The sequence below is a fragment of the Lissotriton helveticus genome, chromosome 11 (assembly GCF_964261635.1).
Source record: "Lissotriton helveticus chromosome 11, aLisHel1.1, whole genome shotgun sequence".
Lineage (NCBI taxonomy): Eukaryota > Metazoa > Chordata > Amphibia > Caudata > Salamandridae > Lissotriton > Lissotriton helveticus.
The window spans coordinates 442730511-442753561 of NC_136072.1; the positions used below are offsets into that span (position 1 = coordinate 442730511).

At 46.8% G+C, this 23051-nt stretch overlaps 1 protein-coding gene across 1 annotated transcript in view; it reads left to right on the plus strand.

Annotated features, from left to right (window-relative positions):
• LOC144791288 (putative serine protease K12H4.7) overlaps window positions 1-23051 on the plus strand; it is a 430940-nt gene that overhangs the window by 256743 nt on the left and 151146 nt on the right. The window lies entirely within an intron of this gene.

The window sequence follows — 23051 nt, forward strand, 5'->3', positions numbered from 1 at the left end:
CCCTCACGCTCCCATAAGGCTTTGTTCTTTTTGTTAGAACATTATGCCCTCTAGTAGCAGAATGTTCTAATAGCCTTATAGCCCTTCGTAGCTGGGCTATACCGGCTATTAAAGTCCCTCGATGCTGGAGAGGGCCTTTAATAGCCTGTATAGCCCTCTACGGCGGGCTATAAGGCTAAATTAAAGTCCCTCTCCCTTGTTAAAGGCCTTCGGCTCGGGGCCTTTAACGCTGGAGAGAGCCTTTAATAGCCGGTATAGCCCTCTACGGCGGGCTATAAGGCTATATTCAGACATGGATAAACATCACCTCATTGATAAAAGCCAGGAAGTTAAACCCATTGTCATGATTCTTACCCGGATGCTTCTATAGTGCAACTCAATCCTCCCGGTGCCTGAGAGGGAACTATGCAGGAAAGAGGAAATAAATATATAGTTTTAAAACAATTTAGGTATGTTAAAGTTCCGGATCGTTCAATATCTCAGTTTTTAAAGATTCCAAACGACTCTCAGCCTTTGTTAAGTCGTGTCACAAACTGACCACTCTGCAGACGGCTTCAATGGCTCACGTCAAGAGGGTAGTTACTAATGATAGTGTTTGCATGAACTTTTGTGCCGTCAAGAACGTTAAAAAAAATATAGTCTTTAACTCATAAATAAAGGCACATTTAATTATTATTTCCTAAAGGCACCCCTCACTAAGTCAGTAGTTTTTCAGAAAGATGTATTTTCTGTCTTAAGACCTGTTATATTTGTATAGATTTAAAATGGTCCTTGGGTATTCAATTTTCTCACTCAATGGCTTTCTTGTTTCTCTTAGTTCCCTGCTCCTGATTTAACAAATGTCCTCCCTATTGTTGGTTTTGTCTTTCTAAAGAAGCTTTGCTGTTTCAGTGGTTTGATTGGCTCACTTGAACCTTCCACTGCTATTGACTTGCATTGTGGTGTAAAAGGAACTCTTTTTCTCACACTCTGTATTTACTTGATCTTGAAGCTCCCCGTCATTTTCCTCCCCGGCTGTCTATATACAGGTTACCCTCTAATGCCCACTATCCCCCGCCACTCTGTCCACTGCCTACATGCCTTACATGCAGGGTGTCCATCTGGCACGAAATTCCCACTGCCAAAAGCAATGAAGAGGCCCCCTCTTTTTTTTTTTTTTTACAGGAGCCACCTTATTGGCTCTGACAGGACTTTAAGTAGGATGGGGAAATTATGGGTTCTCTAAAAGGGCCGTGGCCTATGAAGTTATAGGCGTGGTTTGACCATGTTAACTAAATGAGTGATTCCCATAGTGTGCTACCCCACTGGTATTTTGGTGCCTATCTGAGCGTTATTACATCCAGATATAATAACACAGCAACTGACATGCACCTAAAACCAGTCAGGACTATTGCCTTTTTCAATGGCTGTCTGTGTGCTTTGGAAAAAAGCCAAGAATTGGATGACCATGTATTCAGAACACTTTTTTGACCCACTGACAGGCACTACGAGAAAAAAGCCAAGAATTGGATGACCATGTATTCAGAACACTTTTTTGACCCACTGACAGGCACTGCGAGAAAAAAGCCAAGAATTGGATGACCATGTATTCAGAACACTTTTTTGACCCTCTGACAGGCACTGCGAGAAGCTCGCACTACCTTTAACCTCACCTGGAATCAACTAATTTCAAAGCATGCACTATACAAGAATAAGATGCTGAACGAACAAAATATACAGAAACACAACATCCTGACAATAGCTAACAGTCTAATGGAGTGCAAGATCCAGTAAAATGTGGAATAGAAACTGGAATTTAATCACTGACGTGGATTATCTGAATATTTATTACATTAATTGTAATGAAATTGTCAGTGTTTTTCCCAGTAAAGTTAAGGACATGATTATAGGCTCAATAGAGACCTGTTTCAATGTCTGTTCTAAAATACTACCGGGTCGGAGACCCGGAGGGACCTGGCCCTCTTAAAGGTCTGGGCTTAGCTTCTGCTGTGTCCCATGCCATAAACCCTAGGGTGTTGGGTATGGAGGGACGACTCTACCCACTGGCGTAGATAGACCTTTAGCCTCCCATGGCGGCCCCTGCGTTTGCCACACTGGTGGCTGCATATAAGGGGATGGAGGGGCTAGTCGGGGTGCTGGACCGGCCCCCGCTACACCACTGACTATACCTAAAGAACCTACTCCCAAAGTACCACTAGCTGCCCTTCTCAGGGAAATGCGCACAATAGGGTTAATAGCCATTAAGGCCCTGCCCTCACCTCACTGCGTGGCAGCAGCAGAATCACACATTGCTTCCCCTGCTGCTTGACATCGCTGGTGTGAGGGAGTGGGCGGGCACAGTTTTAGAAATGAGCAGTAAAAAACCTAAAGCAACAATAGTGTGCGCTATAGGAAAAACCTGATCTTCTGTATCTTATTTTATTTGTGAGGTGTGATGGGAAACCACGAGCCCCAGAACGGAAACTTTTTTGCTTTACATAGTTCTACCAAAATTAGTAAAAGTCACCACTTAACAAAATCCGTTCCAATTTAGGGTGCGTATAACCGCGAAATTCCCCTAGTCTCTGTCATTTAAATATATTATGCAAAAGCTGTGAACAACTGAATACTGTATTCTCTCATGTCTCAACCCAGCACAAAAGATTAGGTTCTCATCGGTCACTTCCTTTTAACACTTCAATCTAAATGATGTAAAGATTAACCCGGTACAAAAGGGGGTGGTGATGGACGGAGCATCTGAACCAATCAAACACTCACACCCAGTCAACAGATCTGGATTTAATCCATCACCGTTCTTTAGCCCACTCTGCCACCCCAGTTCAGACATGGCCATATGCAAATCAGTCTGACCCTGTGCCTCATGGGAACAGTCCAGCCCGAACTGCCAAGCCATGCCTTCCCTGGACCGGAAACAAGCTTCCGAGGACCGGTTTCTGGCATTACAGCCGTCTTCAGCCCGGCTTGCTTGAATCCAGTGGCAAAGTGAGCAAGGGGCTCACGTCTGAGCATACCCTGCCACATGTATGGCGGCCAAAGCGGTACAAAAGGGATCCTGATTCATGTAATTTATTTAATTATGCATTAGTTACTTACTCATTAGGTCTCCTGCCCCATCCCCCATCCTGATGAAGACCCCGCTGCAAGGGAATAATTAGTACCTGCGTTTTTTAAGGGGTCGAAACGTCGACAGCTCTGTGTTTTTCTTCAGCTCCACCGCATAAACTTTACATTTATCGAATTATGTGGAGTATGACATGTTGATGATTGATTTTTTGAACTAAATGTCTATTTTGTCTGTGTTTGACTACAATTACGAAGTATAGTGAGGCCGTTTGGCCAAGTTTTATGTCACTATCCTTTACCCACACCATCCCTCACGATACCACTTCCCTCCTCCCCCGGGGGAACGTGTAAATATTATGTAAACTGTTTATACATACACCTTTGTGCTACTCAAGATATACTTACATTGTGATTAAATAACAATGTATGTGAAATAATTGTTTCTTTATTATCTGTTACTTTGTATATATTATGTTTTCATTTGCTGGGACCCCTTCTCTCAGTACTATCACTACCCAGGTCCCAGTGACTTATATTGGGTGACCCCTTTTTACATACACTAAACTGCTTGCCGGCACTTCAAAATTTGCATCAATTTCCAAGGAAATCGAAAGACTACACTGGTTACCCGTTAGGAATCTTGTGCGCTTTAAATCCCTCTGCACTGTGTTTAAGGCCCTTCAAGGAACAGGACCTGGCCATCTGAAGCGGCAGTTCCAGTGATATATGCGCAGCAAAGGCCTGGAATGACCTTCCTTTCCATCTGAGGAATACCACCGACATCCTGGCATTCAGGAAGGGACTAAAAACTTGTCTCTTTAACATGTAAACCTGTCTACAACGGTTATTGCTCAGAGGACAGTAGCTGGCGTCAGGACACCCTTGGGTAACCGCTGCGCTTTAGAAGTGTCTATAACATAGAATAACATTCCGTTATAAAGGCACTGTTACTGATAAAGGGATGAGGTGACTGATGTGTACCACTCAACCCAGTCTGATTTGGAGGGTGTTGCCCCCTAGAATGTCTTTCCGACCCTCACCCTGAACCTTCCACAGAAGCAAAATGCCTCCCATAGACCTCTGTGGATCACTCTTCTGAACATTTTTCCCATCCTCCGAAAAATGTTCGTCTCCATTGATTTTGTTGGACTGCCTCTCCATATGCACTCAATCTCACCCTTCTTCGAGACCAAAAAACGGTGAGATGTAAGGACCTAAGGTATATTTTTAAAAATATACCAGTATGACCTCACACACCTCCTGCTGGGTATCATGCGTCATCATCGGTCATCCCGTGCTCACAAACAATCCTCGAATGGTGGGCGGACCCTCGCTTTTGTCCATGGTGCCTACAGGGAAAAAGAAAGGAGCAAGGGATCCAAATAAGGTGTAAAAATCCTGGTTATCTACCCTATGGGCATTTTCACTTTTATAAGGCAGGTGGTGAGGGGAAGATTCAAACGAAAAAATGGGATGTGTAAGACATCAATATGTGTCTTACATCCATTCAGGTCGACATGTTTCAGCCCTTTTTGTAGCCCTACAGTACCCCTTAGGTCCTTCTGACGAATGAGACGTAGAAGTATTTAAGAATAGGATAGTAGCCCATATATAGGATACTGGGGTTTCCTAAAGGGAAGTCATACAAGGGACATGTTGGCCATGTCTGACACTGATATTTACTAGGGATAACACAAATGGGTATGGCCAAAAACCTATCTCTACTTCCCTTTCTTTATAAAGGGTGTGTGTTTGAAGATACAAAACATCCATTTCAAATATCTTATCTTGTTTTGATGTAATGTTACAATCTGGAAGATGAGGTCTTGCTTTTAATAAACCTATCTCCATTAGATAAATAGTCTATAATTGCAAGCTAGAGGTAACCATTTTAAGACTCCTGCTAGGCACATAACAAAGGCTGAATTTGAGGGGTCATCAGGCCTCCTTTTGATCGAGTCTCTTGGCTGGGAGAAGTCAGGAGCCTCACACCTAATGCAAATGAAGCAGAGGGGAAACAACGGCTTACACTTTGTTAGCACTTCACACACTTAAGAGAGGCAGCTTTTCACTTTGTTCAGTCCCTGTTTAGGAGATATGCATGTACTTTAGGAATATCAGATGTGCTGGTCTTTCCCAGCCTTTACACAAAGCAAATTGCATTTATATAGAACTTACTTCCCCTGAGGAGGCGTTGAAATAATTTAAGTGCCACTATTTTTTCTTGTATAGCCCTACTCATTCCAATGCAGGGTATCAAAGTGCTTTACATAAACACGTGTATATTACATGTACAATAAATTATATACGTTTGTAAATTAATGTACAGGATCTGTTACATAAAACTGGGAGATTACAAGGTGTAGAAGTCGCATATCATCTTCCATAGCTCACTGTGATTATCCTCGCAATGTGCTCAAATGTACACGTGACAGACCTGCTAAACATTTATGTGAGGGCTTTAGATCTGATGTCCCTTCTTGTGATGAAGAAAAACCAAAGGAAATGATAGACGGAGCGTTGACAATACAAGCACTCACCCCCAGTCAACTGATCTGGGTTTAATCCATCACCATTCTTTAGCCCTCTCTGCCACCCCAGTTCAGACATGGCCATATGCAAATCAGTCTGACCCTGTGCCTCATGGGAACAGTCCAGCCCGAACTGCCAAGCCATGCCTTCCCTGGACCGGAAACAAGCTACCGAGGACCATTCCAATGCAGGGTATCAAAGTGCTTTACATAAACACGTGTATATTACATGTACAATAAATTATATACGTTTGTAAATTAATGTACAGGATCTGTTACATAAAACTGGGCGATTACAAGGTGTAGAAGTCACAGATGATCTTCCATAGCTCACTGTGATTATCCTCGCAATGTGCTCAAACGTACACATGACAGACCTGCTAAACATTTATGTGAGGGCTTTAGATCTGATGTCCCTTCTTGTGATGCCAAGTCCTGTAAAGACGTGGCTTGTGATGCCACTTTCTATGATGTCAATTCCTGTGATGCCATGCATGATGTCGCACGCCGTGATGTCGCGCGCGTGATATCGCGTGCGTGATGTCGCGCACCATGATGTTGCGCACCATGATGTCACTTGCATACTGCCTAACTAGGTTAGTCCCCTCCACTTCTTTTTTTAGGACTAGTGCCCTGGGTCAAAGGGCCATATTCGGGACCGGCCGTGCCGTCACCTCACCGTGTGGCAGTAGCAGCATCACACAGTGCTTCCCTTGCTGTTTGACATCGCCGGTGTGGGGCAGGCAGACTTTAAGACATGAGCAGTAAGAAACCTAAAGCAACAACAGTGTGCGATATGGAAAAAACCTAATCGGCTGTATCTTATTTTATTTGTGAGTTGTGATAGGAAACAACGAGCCCCAGAATGGAAACTTTTTTGCTTTACATATTTCTACCAAAATGAGTAAAGGTCACCGCTTACCACAATCTGTTGCAATTCAGGGTGCGAATAACTGCTACAATTACCCTTGTATCTGACATTTATATTATGCAAAAGCTGTGAAGAACGGAAAAAAGTTTGCTGATGTACCTTATTCACTAATTTCTCAATCTAGCACGAAAGAAAAGGTTCTCATCGGTCACCTCCTATAAACGCTACAATGGAACTGGGGTATAGATAAACACAACATGCCCCTGGGAGCTTCCAACATGGCAGATGCGTTGAAGTCCCTTTCTGTAATTCTGTACTAGTTTTGTGTTTGCTTTGATTTTCTCCACCCCAAGATTAAAACAGACTAGTTTTCATTGAAACAATAGGTAGTGGGGAGTCGAAAGGGTCTGTTCTGAGCACATTTTCTAAAGCAATAGTTGATCAAAATAAGGTAAATTGTATTAGGAAATGTAGGCCCACTACATTCCCTAATAAAGGCACTGCTACTGATAGAGGGATGAGGTGAATGGTGCGTACCCCACAACCCAGCCTGATTTGGAGGATGTTGCCCTCCTAGAATCCCAGCACCACATTCCAAACAAGCAAAATGCCTCCCATAGACCTCTGTGGATCACTCTCCCTGGACATCTTTCCCACCCTCAGAAAAATGTTCATCTCCATTGATTTTGTTGGGCTCCCTCTCCATATACACTTGATCTCACCCTTCGAGACCAAAAAACGTTGAGATGTCCGGCAAAGCCTGGAAGCACTGCAGATTGTGATGTTTTCTAGGTTTCTAGTTTTCTACATGCCAGGGGCATCCGATTGATGCAGCGGAACAATTACACCCGTAAATATCATAGGTGATGAATATTCATTAAGTTAAGGTATTGTTTGTGTAGCTTCCTTTCCTCCTAATATAGGCAAGTTCTGTGAACATCAGGGCAATCTCTGTTTTATGGAGTTTTGGTGCATACATGTCAGATACTCGTCTTAGCTAATCTTTTTTTGACTGTAGGATATTGTACGGACAACCTGAGATCTTTGTGTCTCTGCTCCAAATCTTGAGAGACTTCACTAACAAGCTTCTGCATCTTGGTTGGTGCTTCCACCTTGTTTAATTTCAAACGAGCAACAAAGAAAACATTCCTTTAAAAATAATCAAGACACAAGACCTCATCAATGTGCTGAAACTCGAAATAATTGTTTTACACAATGCAGCATAGAAACAGTAACCCAAAACACATCCACTCTCAAAAGGATCAAATTTTTGCAGCTCAATGTCAGTCTGAACATGTCCCTACAACTCCCACTGATGTTAATCCTGCTCTTCTCCTTTAGTTCTCTGGTGTGTAACCCTGCTACACCCAATACCCGGATACCTCTTTTTTAGGTCTCGCCTAAACCATTGCGTTAGCGATGCTTTGGCGAGATATAAAGGGGCTTTCAACAGTGCTCCCAAAGTGCGGATCGGGTACAGTGCATTTGTGCCGGGCGCGTGCACCATTTGTCCACCTGCTGATCACTTTCGGGGCCGCTTTGATGTTCTCAGTGAGCCGCGTGGCCACTGAGAACATCAAAGCGGCCGCGAAAGTGCTCACCATTTGCCACCCCCTCCCTTATCAGGAAGCCCTCACTTTACTGCTTTGCTTGTACTTCCCTTTATTTACTCTGTGCTTAATCTTTCCTCAGGGCCATCGCAAGGCACATAATTAACTTTGATGAGGGGGCTAAAAACAACATTCAATTACATCATTTTTAGGTTCATTTTGGCAGCATGTTTTCTGTGTGTTTGTATGAGATGCAAACCAACCCGTACTCTTGGTGACACTTTTTTCGCTGATATGCAAAATACGTTGTGCGTTTTTCGTTCATTTTGTTCGCATTTTAGAACCACTGCGTGTATCTCCATTTGAGCACTATAGCAAGCCTATCAGTGTTGTTGGGCCTTTGTATGTGCCTCTGACCACCAGCAGCTGAAGTTACTTTTTTTAGGTGCGTCCCAACAGCTGACGTCACACAACAACCACCAAGCTAGAAATCTAAAGCAAAGCAGCGAGCTCGGGGGAGGGTGAGCTGCTGGCTCCGTCCATCTCCTGCACAGCCAGTGACCTGTTTTCCCTGGTTGTCAAATGTCATGATTGTTTTTGAAGGAATTACTCCTGTTAGCTTCTGCTGTATTTTGCCTTGCGCTTGATAAGTGATTGGGGCTGTGATGTTAAAGGCTTTATCAGCTGCAGCAGTCTGTAGTCCTGGAGGGGAGGGGTGGGGAATCAAGTGTGTGCTTCTAATAAAAAGATTACGACAAAGGAACGTGCACCACGTCCACCACCACTACCACCACCTCCACCACGTCCACCACCACCACGTCCACCACCACCATGTCCACCACCACCACGTCCACCACCACCATGTCCACCACATCCTCCACCACCACCACGTCCTCCACCACCACCACCACGTCCACCACCACCACGTCCACCACCACCACACCCACCACCAACACGTCCACCACCACATCCACCACCACCACATCCACCATGTCCACCACCACACCCACCTCCACACCCACCTCCACCACCACCACGTCCACCACCACTACATCCACCACGTCCACCACCACCACCACCATGTCCACTACCACAACATCCTCCACCATCACCACGTCCACCACCACCACGTCCACCACCACCACGTCCTCCACCACCACCATGTCCTCCACCACCACCATGTCCACCACCACCACGTCCACCACCACCACGTCCACCACCACCACGTCCACCACCACCACGTCCACCACGTCCACCACCATGTCCACCACCATGTCCACCACTACCACGTCCACCACCACATCCATCACCATCACATCCATCACCACCACATCCATCACCACCACATCCATCACCACCACATCCATCACCACCACATCCATCACCACCACATCCATCACCACCACATCCATCACCACCACATCCATCACCACCACATCCATCACCACCACATCCATCACCACCACATCCATCACCACCACATCCATCACCACCACATCCACCACGTCCACATCCACCACGTCCACAATTGCCACCTCCACCACCACCTCCACCAACTCCACCACAACCACCACCACTACATCCATCACCACTACATCCACCACCACCATGTTCACCACCACCACACCCACCTCCACCACCACCATGTCCACCACCACAACCACTACATCCACCACCACTACCACCACGTCCACCACCACTACCACCACTACCACCACGTCCACCACCACCACATCCACCACGTCCACGACCACCACCACCATGTCCACCACCACGTCCACCACCACCACGTCCACGACCACCACCACCATGTCCACCACCACGTCCACCAACACATCCACCACCACCACCATGTCGACCACCACCACAACATCCACCACATCCATCACCACCACATCCATCACCACCACATCAACCACCACCACGTCCACAATCGCCACCTCCACCACCACATCCATCACCATCACATCCACCACCACCACCACATCCACCACCACCACAATTGCCACCTCCACCTCCACCAACTCCACCACATCCACCACCACTACATCCACCACCACCATGTCCTCCACCACCACCACCACCACACCCACCTCCACCAACACCATGTCCACCACCACCATCATATCCACGACCACCACCACCACGTCCACGACCACCACCACCACGTCCACGACCACCACGTCCACGACCACCACATCCACCACCACCATGTCCACCACGTCCACCACCACACCCACCTCCACCACACCCACCTCCACCACGTCCACCACCATCACATCTACCACCACTACCACCACCACCACCACATCAGCCACCACCATGTCCACCACGTCCACCACCACCACCATACCCACCACGTCCACCACGACCATGTCCACCACCACAAGTCCACCTCTCTTTATCTATCTATCTATCTATCGCCCTCTATCTGTCTATCGCCCTCACTCTATCTGTCTATCTATTGCACTCACTCTATCTGTCTATCTGTCTATCGCCCTCACTCTATCTGTCTATCTATTGCACTCACTCTATCTGTCTATCGCCCTCACTCTATCTATTGCATCACCACAGCATCACTCAAGGGTACCACAACATCACTATGCGCTACCACAGCATCACTGAATGCCACAGCATCACTGAATGCCACAGCATCACTGAATGCCACAGCATCACTGAAAGCCACAGCATCACTGAAAGCCACAGCATCACTGAACGCCACAGCATCACTCGTCGCCACCACAGCATCAATCTGTGTAACCATTCAACAACTGGTTCAAATATGTTCTCTCAATGTTTCAAGCTTTATTACAAATGTCACAAAAAGATGTTAATATTTCACTTCTGTTCTTGGATTTTCGTCACAATAAAATACACCGCACATAATCTTCACAAAAGTTATTTACAAAAGTTTAAGCTATTGCCATTATAAATTACAATAACTTTTGTTTAAGTATTATTTATTAAAAAAAAGTAAAAGCCATTGTTATTTGTAATATCAATACATCTAAATCACGTAAATACAACACATATTGCATTACAAATGCTATAGGTGTCACATTTGCGAAAGGTAAAACTATTGCCATTGTAAATGACAAAGCTATTCATTTCGCTATTTTCAAAACAAACACATAAATAAAAAAATTGTCATTTACAATACCAATAGCTCAAACTTTCCTAATGCGAGACCTATTGCGTTGCAAATGCTTCTTTCACTAGTTTTGTGGACCGCTGACACCTACATCCCATTTCCAGCAACGAGCTACAGGTATAAGACCTGTTTGAGAACAACTGTCCTTGGAGGTACATACTAGGCATTGGAGCTAAGGAAGCCTAACTCCTCTTAGGACTTCTCAGTGATAGGGTAACCACTGAACCGGATATCATTCAATACACTCGGATTCTCCTTGCCTGGACAATCTGTCTCGCACACTAAAAAGTAAATAACCACTTGCCTTTCTCCTAGACTGCACCAATTAGACTTGTGGTTTTACTGATTTGGGCTTCAATATCTTAGGATGCTTGAACACTACAGGAATGGGCCCTAGCCCACTTTGTTAGATACACACACGGACATTAAATTAATCATACATTATATGCTTAGTCGCACTCAATCAGCTAGTAACTCTGTTGGTCACACCCACTTAGATTTACCCTGGCATACTTTGCTGTCACTCATAAACCTCTTTCCGAGATGTTTATTGATCATTGGTCTATTAGCTTTCTCACTGCAGGATGAAAGAACGGGGTGAGGTTCACGTAAGTCCACATAATAACTCCTTGCGTCCTCCCAATGAGGCACAGGAGGAGGGGATGTTGCAAAACATCAATATCACAAATGTGAAACATGCCCCATGTATGGCTTCCAGGTAGGAAACCCCTGTATCCTTTATATTGGCTACTTTGAAGTTCTTGGATACTTCTGTGTTCCATTCCTCAGAAGGACCTAAGGAAAATTTATAAAAATGTACGGGATGACCTCACACACTTCCGGGGTATCATGCTTCATCCTCGGTCATCCCGTGCTTGCCAAACAATCTTCTAATGGCGGGCGGACCCTCGCTTTTGTCGAGCGTGCTTATAGGGAAAAAGGAGCAAGGGATCCAAATAAGGTGTAAAAATCCTACCCTATGGACATTTACACTTTATTAGGCGAGTGGTGAGGGGAAGATTCCAATGAAAAAACAGGATGTATTAGACATCATTAGGTGTCTTACATCCATTCAGGTCGACATGTTTCAGCCCTTTTCATAGCCCTACAATATCCCACAAGTCCTTATGACGAATGGGGCATTTGAGTAAACACAAATAGGGTAGTAGCCTAACTAACATGGGAAACAGGGGTTTCCTACCTGGAAGCCCTACAAGGGACATGTTTGCCATTCGTGATATTGATATTTACTAGAGAGAACGCAAACAGGTATGGCCCAAAACCTGCCTCTACTTCCCTTTCTTTGTAAGGGCTGTGTGTGTTTGAAGTTACAAAACATCAATTTCAAATATCTTATCTCGTTTTGATGTAACATGTTACAATCGGGAAGATGAGGTTTTGCCTTGATTATAAACCTAACTCCGTTAGATACATTTTCCATAATCTCAAGCTAGATACAACAATTTTAGCACAACCCTTCTGACTAATATTTAACAGTAAATAGGCATGAAATTAGTCCCCTATTTCAGGACCAGCTCAACATTTCAGTATTTCCCTGCTTCCTTTGTTTAGAACATCCATGGCGGGCCTAGGCATATCTGCACCATCTAATGGTTTATGGGTAGAGCTGTTTGGTGAATATGTTGTGTAGTAGCCAAGGCATAAGTTAACCATCTGCAGTTTAGTCTATCTTAAAATTTCCAATAGTTTTTGGAATATCTTCAGCATTTCTCGCAGCTCTAGCCTTAACCTATTCTCAAAGGTTGTCTGCATTTGTTGAAGCCTTTTATTGCTGAGGGATAGATTTCTCAGTTTGATGCAATTTAGTTCACATGGTCATTTTAGCATATCTCCTACTTTTCCTCTATTTTTTTTATAGGAATGCTAGACTTTTATCCGCTGTTCTGATTAGTATCCAGGGCTAAAGTGAAATATTCTCCATATTTTAATTAATTTAGTTTTCACTTGGTTTATTCTGTGAAGTTTTATCAATCACTCATCAATCCCATCCTTGTTTGTAGGCTGATTTAAGACTCCTTTTTCCTTTTTAACAGGTTACTTCAGGTCTAAGTAGTTCATCTTTTCCTGCTTGAAAATGATTTGAGTTAGCCCAAGCCTTTAAATGCACCCAATTCATTTGTTGCCACAATTGATCCTTTGTTAGTAAACTGCTAAATTACTGCTGTACCATTCTTGAGATAACGGCCTGAACTGTTTCCATGAGTGAAATAACTGAAGACTGGTGTTTTTGTCAGAATAGTCCTCCAAACATGATTGTTCAAGCCAATTCCTGGCTTCAAGAGAGTGTATGACGTATTGATCCAAATTGGTGGCTAGGTGGTTGTGAATGGTAATAAAGAATTTGTACTCTAACGGACATCCTTGGACTGCAAACCTTCTGCCTACTTTTGGGCTGAAGTGGGTTTGAGGGATCTAGCTGTATCCCAGTTGCACTTGTGTATTTGCAGGGTCAATCACGGTGTGACACTGAGTGATGAAGTTGATCCCTTGCGTCTCATGTTTACTGGAGCCAAAAAGTGAAAGGGATTCAGAATCTTTCATTGGTTGTCGCCTGGAGTTCAGCAGTCATGAAGGAAGCAGCACAGTCAGCGACCTGGTAGTATGTCCACTGGCTCAGGAAAAGCTGTCTCAGTGGAGGGCTTCCTAACGCAATGGTTGCGATCTCTCTTGCCTGAGAGCTCCCTCTCCTCCTGCTTTGTGGTGGAGCAAGCCCATCGAGCACACCTAAGGAACCCCCACCCCATCATAGCCAAACTGTTGCACTATATGCATAGAGAAACTATGCATAGAGACACTATCCTTCAATTCACCAAGGAGACAAACTAATAATGCATGACTCATAATATCATGATTTTTCCCAACCATACCCTGCTCGTTCAGCAGCAGCGCCAGTCATTCGCTGTGGCCAAACGTAGATTCCGAGAACTGAACATTCAATATATTCTGCGATACCCTGCACGGATGCGAATAATCTATAAAATAAAATCCCTATTTTTTGACACCCCAGAGGAACCATTGGCGGGAGGCTACCGGGGTCCCCCGTTACGGCCCTAGGAACACCCCAGCCGAGACTTCGTGTTGGCTGAGGTATTGGAGTAGGGTGAGTTGGGGGAGGGCATTATTTTCAGTTTTGCAGAGTTAAGTTCAGTTTAGGCACAGTGACACCATAGACCCTACACACTCACTCCGCACTTGGGACCCCTTTGATACACGGATGGCTACCAATAAAACTAATACTACGCCCGAGGGGCTAATATTATGACATGGAATGTTCGCAGGGCTCTAGATAAAATTAAACAGGGAGCAGTTCTAAAGCAGGCTACAAGACTAGACGTTGACATAATCCTCATGCAAGAAACCCACATGATGGGAACTAAAGCACCATACCTATCTCTTTATGGGTACGGCTGGAATCTTTCATTCCGGGTTTTTCTGTAGGTCAGGGGGTACGGCTATCCTCATACACCGCATGGTCCCATCTAGATCCTCAAAAGTATGGTCTGACCTGGGCGGGAGGTATACTATTGTCACAGGCAAGTTTCTAAGCGCCCCTCCTCTGGGGAAAACTCTTGTAGATCAGGTTGTACACTTATGGGAGGACCCCCAGATGGCTTATCAGTAATGGGGGTGACTGGAATGACACTATGAAACCCATTGACCGGTGGTGAGAGGCGGACCCGGGACACAGCACAGGGTAATCTAAGCTACACGGCCTGGTCTCTGCTCTGGGGTGGTCGGATGCATGGCATGCCTACCATCCAGCAGATCCAGGCTTCACTTACCTCTCGGTGGTGAACGGGTCGCTTTCAAGACTAGACTACCTATTCCTCCCACTTGTACACATTCAAAGAGTCATGTGGTCTCCATTTTGCCCAGGGGGTTATCAGATCATTCCCCAGTAACAATAAGGCGATACATAGGACCCCGTAAATCTCCCTTTAGATGGCAAATTTCGCTCTGGCACTTGCGAGACCTGGCCTATCAAACCACCCCTCCGGTAAGCGATCGTAGACTACCTGGAGTATTCCAGAATATGTCCATGAGGTGACACATCGAGCAAGGTGCTATACCGCCTCTGCCAAGCGGCGCTGTTGTCCACTCCAGTGACTGCACTGTAAAAACACAGAAGGGATCTTATGCACTACTCCTAACTCGTTTGCTCAGGCGTTCACATCTTATTACTTGATGCTGTACACAAGAAAAGAAATTATATCCCAAGATAAAATTGGTGAATTCCTGAGAGACATACCACCAAAATCACTGTCCAACCATATCCGTGCGCAACTCGAAGGGCCAATTACAGTAGAATTCAGCAATGCCCTGTCGGGTTTGTGCCCCAGGCAGGCACCGGTCCCAATGGATTCCCGAGCACGTTATTATGATTGTACACAACCCTCTTAGGCCCACACCTCCTAAAGGCGCTCCATGAAGCCCTGGCACAGTGAATCCTACCCCCGGACTGGCGGCACATTGAAATTGTGGTGTTCCTTAAGCTGGGGCGCCCACTTGAGGAACCTTCCTCATATGTCCTATCTCCCTTCAGAATATTTAATCTAAACTCCTGGGCAAGGACTTCGCTGACCTTCTTCATGCACATATCCATGAGCTTGTCCTTCATGCAGTACTTATCTACGTGACATAATATCAGGCGAGTTCATAATGCCATTACAAAGGATCCAGAACTCAACCACCCTACAGCCCTCTTACTAGCTGATATTGATAAGGCATTTGACTCACTCAGTTGGGACTTCTCATTTCTTCTTCTACAAGCCCTCAATTTCGATCCACGGTTTCATTTCTATGTTCCTCTCCTGTACACAGATCTCTCCGCCTCAGTACGGGTGGCAGGAGTGCACTCGGATCGATTTCCAATCCATTGGGGCACAAGTCAGGGGTGCCCGCTTTCCCCGCTACTATTTGCTCTGGCGATCGAGCCCCTCGCAACATGGGTAAGGTGGGACCCCCTGGTGCGGGGATACAAATGGTCAGTTCAGTCATCCGATGGGATTGCTTTATATGCAGACAACGTCTTGTTTTTCCTTACAGACCCTGGTTTTTGTGGCCAGCGAATCTTGCAGATACTTCATTTATTTGTGGAAGGCACAGGTCGCCACACTACCTGGATTCCGTGCATGGGACCTTTTGGGGATCTCAACACTGTGGGACATAATGCAGGGGACTGTGCATAAGTCCTTTCAACTAGTACAGACCGAATACTAGCTCCACCACAGCCAATTTTATATATATCTTCAGCATAGGCGTGCACTGACACCGCATATTCGATCCCTGGTGGATTTGCCAGGGTTTCACCTACTGAAGGGACTCTTGCTGATGGGAGACCTGGGTGCCCACAAAATCAGACCAGTTTACCAAACACTAATCACACATAACCAAACTACACTAGGCATGCTACGCACAACCTGGGAAGTGGACATCCCAGATCGCACAGATCATGACTGTAATGAGGACCTGGCAAGCCCCTGTGGCGCCGCTATTGCTACACAATACCGCCTAATCCAGTTTAAGTATGTGCATAGAGCATACTACACAGGGTCCTGCCAGATGTGATGAGGAGGAGGGGACCTTTCTACATACAGGACACTTCAACCCTTATGGCGGAAGGTGACCTCCTGCCTAGAACAGGTCTTATCCTGGCAACTTGCTCTGGACTCCAAACTGTTCCTTCTACACAGCACAGATTGGATTGGGGGGAAACCAATATAAGCAACACCTTTTGTTCCTTGGACTCACATTGGCCAAGCGGGGCATAGCCCAACACTGGAAGGGGACTTCGCCACCATCAGTGGATGGTTGGAGTCGGGCCATGGACAGGTACATGTGGATGGAAATAGCGGTGTTCAAGGCGCTGGGCTGCCCACAGAAACATAATAAGATCTGGTCTCGCTGGGCAGAATACAGAGGTGTAGACCTGCCCCCTGCACCATCCCTAGTATCTTCCATCGAGCAGGAAATATTCATGCAGACATGGACTTTCTCATGATTTACAGATCCGACCATCCGAATGAACTAGATAAGTATACTTCACGGGGTGGAGTGAGGTGCATTGCCTGTGCCAGAGTTGTTTTAGAAGTTTTCCTTCATGTTTTTGCTAATGTTTTGAAATACTGGTACCATTCTGTAATACTTTCTAACTTTTTTTTTTTGTAACTTTTTTATTATTTGAAACACTGAAACAACAAAACATCAAACAGACAAGCAAGGCAGTACAGCAATAATACAGTCATTAGGTCTGTGCTCATGGAGGACGGGAGATACATGAATCAGGAGCAAAAAGTCATTGAATGCAGATGAGGGGAGGGAGGCAGAGGCAGAGTTGAATAGGAACAATACGATATACCAAAGCCGGAAGGGATATAAGTCAGGGCGATGGGGAAGGACTCTGGATAGCGGTAAGCGGGGGTGTACAAATATCTCCACGGTGTGAGTTCCACGGATTCCAAATCTTCCCCCATTTTGTGGGCCTGCCTCTTGCAATATATACTGTTTTCTCTCGAAACATGCACCAGTCCAGACTCTCTGTCCAAGCAGTCACTCTAGGCAGTCTTGGAGATCCCCACAACTGCTCTGGATGCATTAGTCTCCAGCAGTCTATGAGGCCCAATGTTTCCAGGAAGTCGCCCAACCAGGACTGCGCAGCAGGGAGATCTCGGGGGGGATAGCGATCCATCTTGCCAGAAATGACGAAGTTAAAATCACCACCCAGTATCAAAACACCCTCAGGGAGACCCAGCACCATCCGCCCCAGGTCCGTGAATGTCGTGGACTGCAAGCCCGGAGGGACATAAACCGACACCAACGAGATAGGTTTTCCCTCCCACCGCCCGACAAGTGCAACATACCGACCCCTTGGCATCGAGGATCACATCATCAACCTCGAGGGGGAGGGAAACCCTAAGTAGAATACCCACTCCTCTAGAACTAGATGTAAAACCAGAGTGGGCAGCAAGACGATAACCCCGTCTGTTAAGAGCGTGACAAGTATTCCCTATCAAGTGTGTCTCTTGTAACAGAACGACATCAGGCGAAAGGCGCCGCAACAGCTGCATAACCACCCCTCTCTTTATGCGATCACCCAACCCATTCACATTCCAGCAGAATACCCTCAAACCCCTACCCCCATCCACAATGAACTCCCATCGCATAACGAGCATCACACCAATGTCAAAGATAGTGAAAGTACCTTGCCTTGAAAAAGAAAAAACAAACACAAACAATCCCAGAACATGTCCCTCCCTCCCCCCGAGGTCCCCAACACAACCCCCCCCACCCTGCACCCCTGCACCGACTCAAAAGCCACCCCAATTTGCAGTGTGCCTGTCGCCCTAGCAATTACAAACATGAACTAATCTACACAAAGAAAACCCCAGAGGAGGAAAGGGTCCCCGCCATCCCCGCTACCTCCGAAGATACGAACGGAATGATCAAAAAAGTCAGTAAACTCCGGCCGATCACGTTGAAAAGTGTTCCATAGTCATTCTTGGTCCATCAGTCCGCCTTCCGCACCACCAGCATGTTCCTGGCCAGCACGGTGATTCGGCAAAGTCTCCAACCAGTCACTCACTTCCTCAGGTCTGACAAAGAAAACTGTTCGATTGTCATATTCAACACGCAGTCGGGCCGGGAATAACATAGCATATTTTAGTTCCATGTCTCTTAGTCGCCGTTTCACACCCTGAAAACCCATACGTAGTTTCTGGGCCTGCCTCTTGCAATATATACTGTTTTCTCTCGAAACATGCACCAGTCCAGACTCTCTGTCCAAGCAGTCACTCTAGGCGGCCTTGGAGATCCCCACAACTGGGCAATATCCCTCTTCGCAACCATGATGGCCAAAGTCACCCACCGAAGCTGCGACACGTCATAGTCATTCGGACCCCATACATTCAATAAACATTGTCGGGCTTCCGGCATCATAACAACACCCGTGACATCACCCATAATCTCATGTATACGTTTCCAGAATCGCACCACCACAGGGCATTCCCATATGATGTGGAGATAGGTGCCAAGGAGACCACACCCATGCCGACACATACCATCCGTAGAGAAGCCCATATGAATTAGACGGGGACCAGTGACATAAATTCTATGGAGGATCTTGAGTTGGACCAGACGGAGACGGGCCGGAATCGCGACCTCCTTGGGAGAGGCGATCGCAGACTGCCAATCCTCATCGTCCAGTTCAATACCATCAGCAATCCAGGCCTCACGGAGGCGATCGAGCAGACCCGATCGGTCATTAATCATTTTCTTGTAGAACAGCGAGATAGTACTATCCGGCACATAGCCGTCTAGTATACGATCTTCGAGGGGGGAGGAATCCGGAACAGCACTACCCACTGGCAACACAGAATTCAGAGCATGACGTACCTGGATGTAACGAAATCTCTCCCTGTCACTCAAATTATACTCCGTTTTTAAGTCAGAGAAGGCCTTAACTTTTCCTTTAACCCAGAGATCACGCACTTTACTAATACCGATCATGTCCCACTTATCAAAGCCCTTCGTCCTCCAGAGGCATAGAGTGGTGTCGCACCCGTCAATTTATCATTCCAGCCCATAGCCGCAGTTGCGCTATCCCATACCCGCACAGCTATACCAGTAGGTCCAGTGAGTTGTGAACGGGAGGGCCTCGAGTAAAGTGCCCTATAATAATCTCCACCCGGGAGCAGCCACTTGTCCATTTCGAATGCTGGATTCAACGCCGGGCCATACATCCCGTGGTTGATGGCAGCAAGGTGGGAAGCCCAGTAATACCTACGAATATCCGGGAGCGCTATACCGCCATCATACCAGGGGAGTGTCAATTTCGGAAGAGCTATGCGCGAACGTCCATCCCATATTAGTTGCCTCTGCAACGATTCTACTTCCCGAAAATACGTCGACGGGATAACATCAAAACTATTCTGGAGGGCATACAGGAAACGAGGTAAGGACATCATCTTAAAAAGGGCCGCACGCCCCAGGGGAGACAACGGTAATTTACGCCAACGCGCTACATCGGAGCGTAATCGTTGGAGTGGGGGGAGCAAATTACGTTCGTAGTGAACCGCCGGTTCCATGGAGATGAACACACCCAGGTACTTAAAGCCAGAATGCGACAACTGGATGGGACAGCCTCGTGGTAAACGAGGGGCATCACCCGCCAGTACATAAATGTAGGATTTCGACCAGTTAATGATAAGGCCCGAGTTCTTCCCGAAGGCGGTAAGTACGTCAAACAACACATTGAGTGAATTTTGGGGAGAGGTAAGGTACAATAAAATATCATCCGCGTATAGGGAAATGCGATCCTCAAATTCCGGCGACCAGCGTATTCCCTTCATCGAGGGTTCCCACCGTAGCCAGGCGGCGAGGGGCTCCAACGCCAAAGCAAAAAGGAGTGGGGACAATGGACAACCCTGTTGTGTGCCCCTACCAAGAGTAAAAGGAGCGGAGACGCGACCATTAACCACCACCTGGGCTAGCAGTGTTTCATACAGGAGTTTGACCCAACCGATAAAACCGGCGCCGAATCCAAACTTGGCGAGTACCGCCCAGAGATAAGACCACTCGATCGTGTCAAAGGCCATCGTGGCATCCAGGGACGCCAAGATGGCAGGTTCACGCAGCGTCGGGGCCCTCGCGAGAACACCATGCAAATGTCGCAAATTTAATGCCGTGTTACGGTGCGGGATGAAACCCGATTGATCCGGATGAATCAGGTCGCCGATCACCGCAATCAGACGATTAGCAAGCAATTTGGCGAGGATCTTGGGTTCCGCATTTAAGAGCAAAATGGGTCTATAAGACGAGCAGCGATCTCGAGGTTTACCCTCCTTGTGGATCACCACAATGGTCGCAAGACGCTGGTCCCTGGGGAGGGAACCATTATCTCGCGCAGCCAGAAACATAGCACGCAGATGGGGAGCCAATGTATCAGGGCGTAACCTATACAATTCCACAGGAAGGCCATTGGGACCCAGAGCCTTGCCGGAGCGAAGGGAGCGCAGCGCGAGAGCCACCTCATCCACCGAGGGCATGGCATCCAAGCAATCACGCTCCGATTCCGACAAACAGGGTAGCGCTATGTCACGGAGCAACAAGTGCGAATCCTCTTCAGGCCTGTCAGACACCGAGGTATAAACCTCTCGAAAATAATCAGCAAAGCATTCAACAATGCCCACGGGATCAGTTACACCCACACCATCACGTGTCAAAATCACCGGAACCACTCGATTCGCTCTCTCTCTTCTGTCCAGCCAAGCAATCAATTTACCTGCTTTATCACCCACATCATAGAGTCGTCCCTGCTGTTCCCTACTCATCGTCTTTGCCGCATCAGTGACCAGAGTTTTATATTCTAATTGTTTAAGGTGGAGGACATGTAATGCATCCCGAGACACCCCCTGCTCCAATGCAATCTCCAGGTCTGTGGTTTCAGTTTCGAGCTGAACTATTGCCTCATTCTTACGTTTCTTGGCACACCCCACCAAAGACAATACCTGTCCCCTGATCACAGTCTTAAAAGCTTCCCACAACGAAATGGGTGAGGATACAGAACCAACATTTTCAGTAAAATACAAATCAAATGATCTAATCAATTCAGCGCGTGTCTTGGGGTTGAGGAGGTACCATGGGTTAATCGGAGCCACCCTGCCTTCAGCCCCGATGCTAAGATTCAAATGAAACCAAATAGGGGAATGATCCGAAATACCCCGGGCCAGGTGTCTAATCTCTCCAATCGAGGGGGACAGTGCCGCCGGTATCAGGATATAATCCAATCTAGAAAGACTGCCATGAGCCCCCGAGTGAAAAGTGAACTGTGTGTGCTCTGGATGCATTAGTCTCCAGCAGTCGGTGAGGCCCAATGTTTCCAGGAAGTCCCCCAACAAGGACTGCGCAGTAGGGAGATCTCGGGGGGGGGGGGGGGGGGATAGCGATCCATCTTGCCAGAAATGACTAAGTTAAAATCACCACCCAGTATCAAAACACCCTCAGGGAGACCCAGCACCATCCGCCCCAGGTCCGTGAATGTCGTGGACTGCAAGCCGGAGGGACATAAACCGACACCAACGAGATAGGTTTTCCCTCCCACCGCCCGACAAGTGCAACAACCCGACCCCTTAGCATCGAGGATCACATCATCAACCTCAAGGGGGAGGGAAACCCTAAGTAGAATACCCACTCCTCTAGAACTAGATGTAAAACCAGAGTGGGCAGCAAGACGATAACCCCGTCTGTTAAGAGCGTGACAAGTATTCCCTATCAAGTGTGTCTCTTGTAACAGAACGACATCAGGCGAAAGGCGCCGCAACAGCTGCATAACCACCCCTCTCTTTATGCGATCACCCAACCCATTCACATTCCAGCATAATACCCTCAACCCCCTACCCCCATCCACAATGAACTCCCATCGCATAGCGAGCATCACACCAATGTCAAAGATAGTGAAAGTACCTTGCCTTGAAAAAGAAAAAACAAACACAAACAATCCCAGAACATGTCCCTCCCTCCCCCCCGAGGTCCCCAACACAACTCCCCCCCCACCCTGCACCCCTGCACCGACTCAAAAGCCACCCCAATTTGCAGTGTGCCTGTCGCCCTAGCAATTACAAACATGAACTAATCTACACAAAGAAAACCCCAGAGGAGGAAAGGGTCCCCGCCATCCCCGCTACCTCCGAAGATATGAACGGAATGATCAAAAAAGTCAGTAAACTCCGGCCGATCACGTTGAAAAGAGTTCCATAGTCATTCTTGGTCCATCAGTCCCCCTTCCGCACCACCAGCATGTTCCTGGCCAGCACGGTGATTCGGCAAAGTGTCCAACCAGTCACTCACTTCCTCAGGTCTGACAAAGA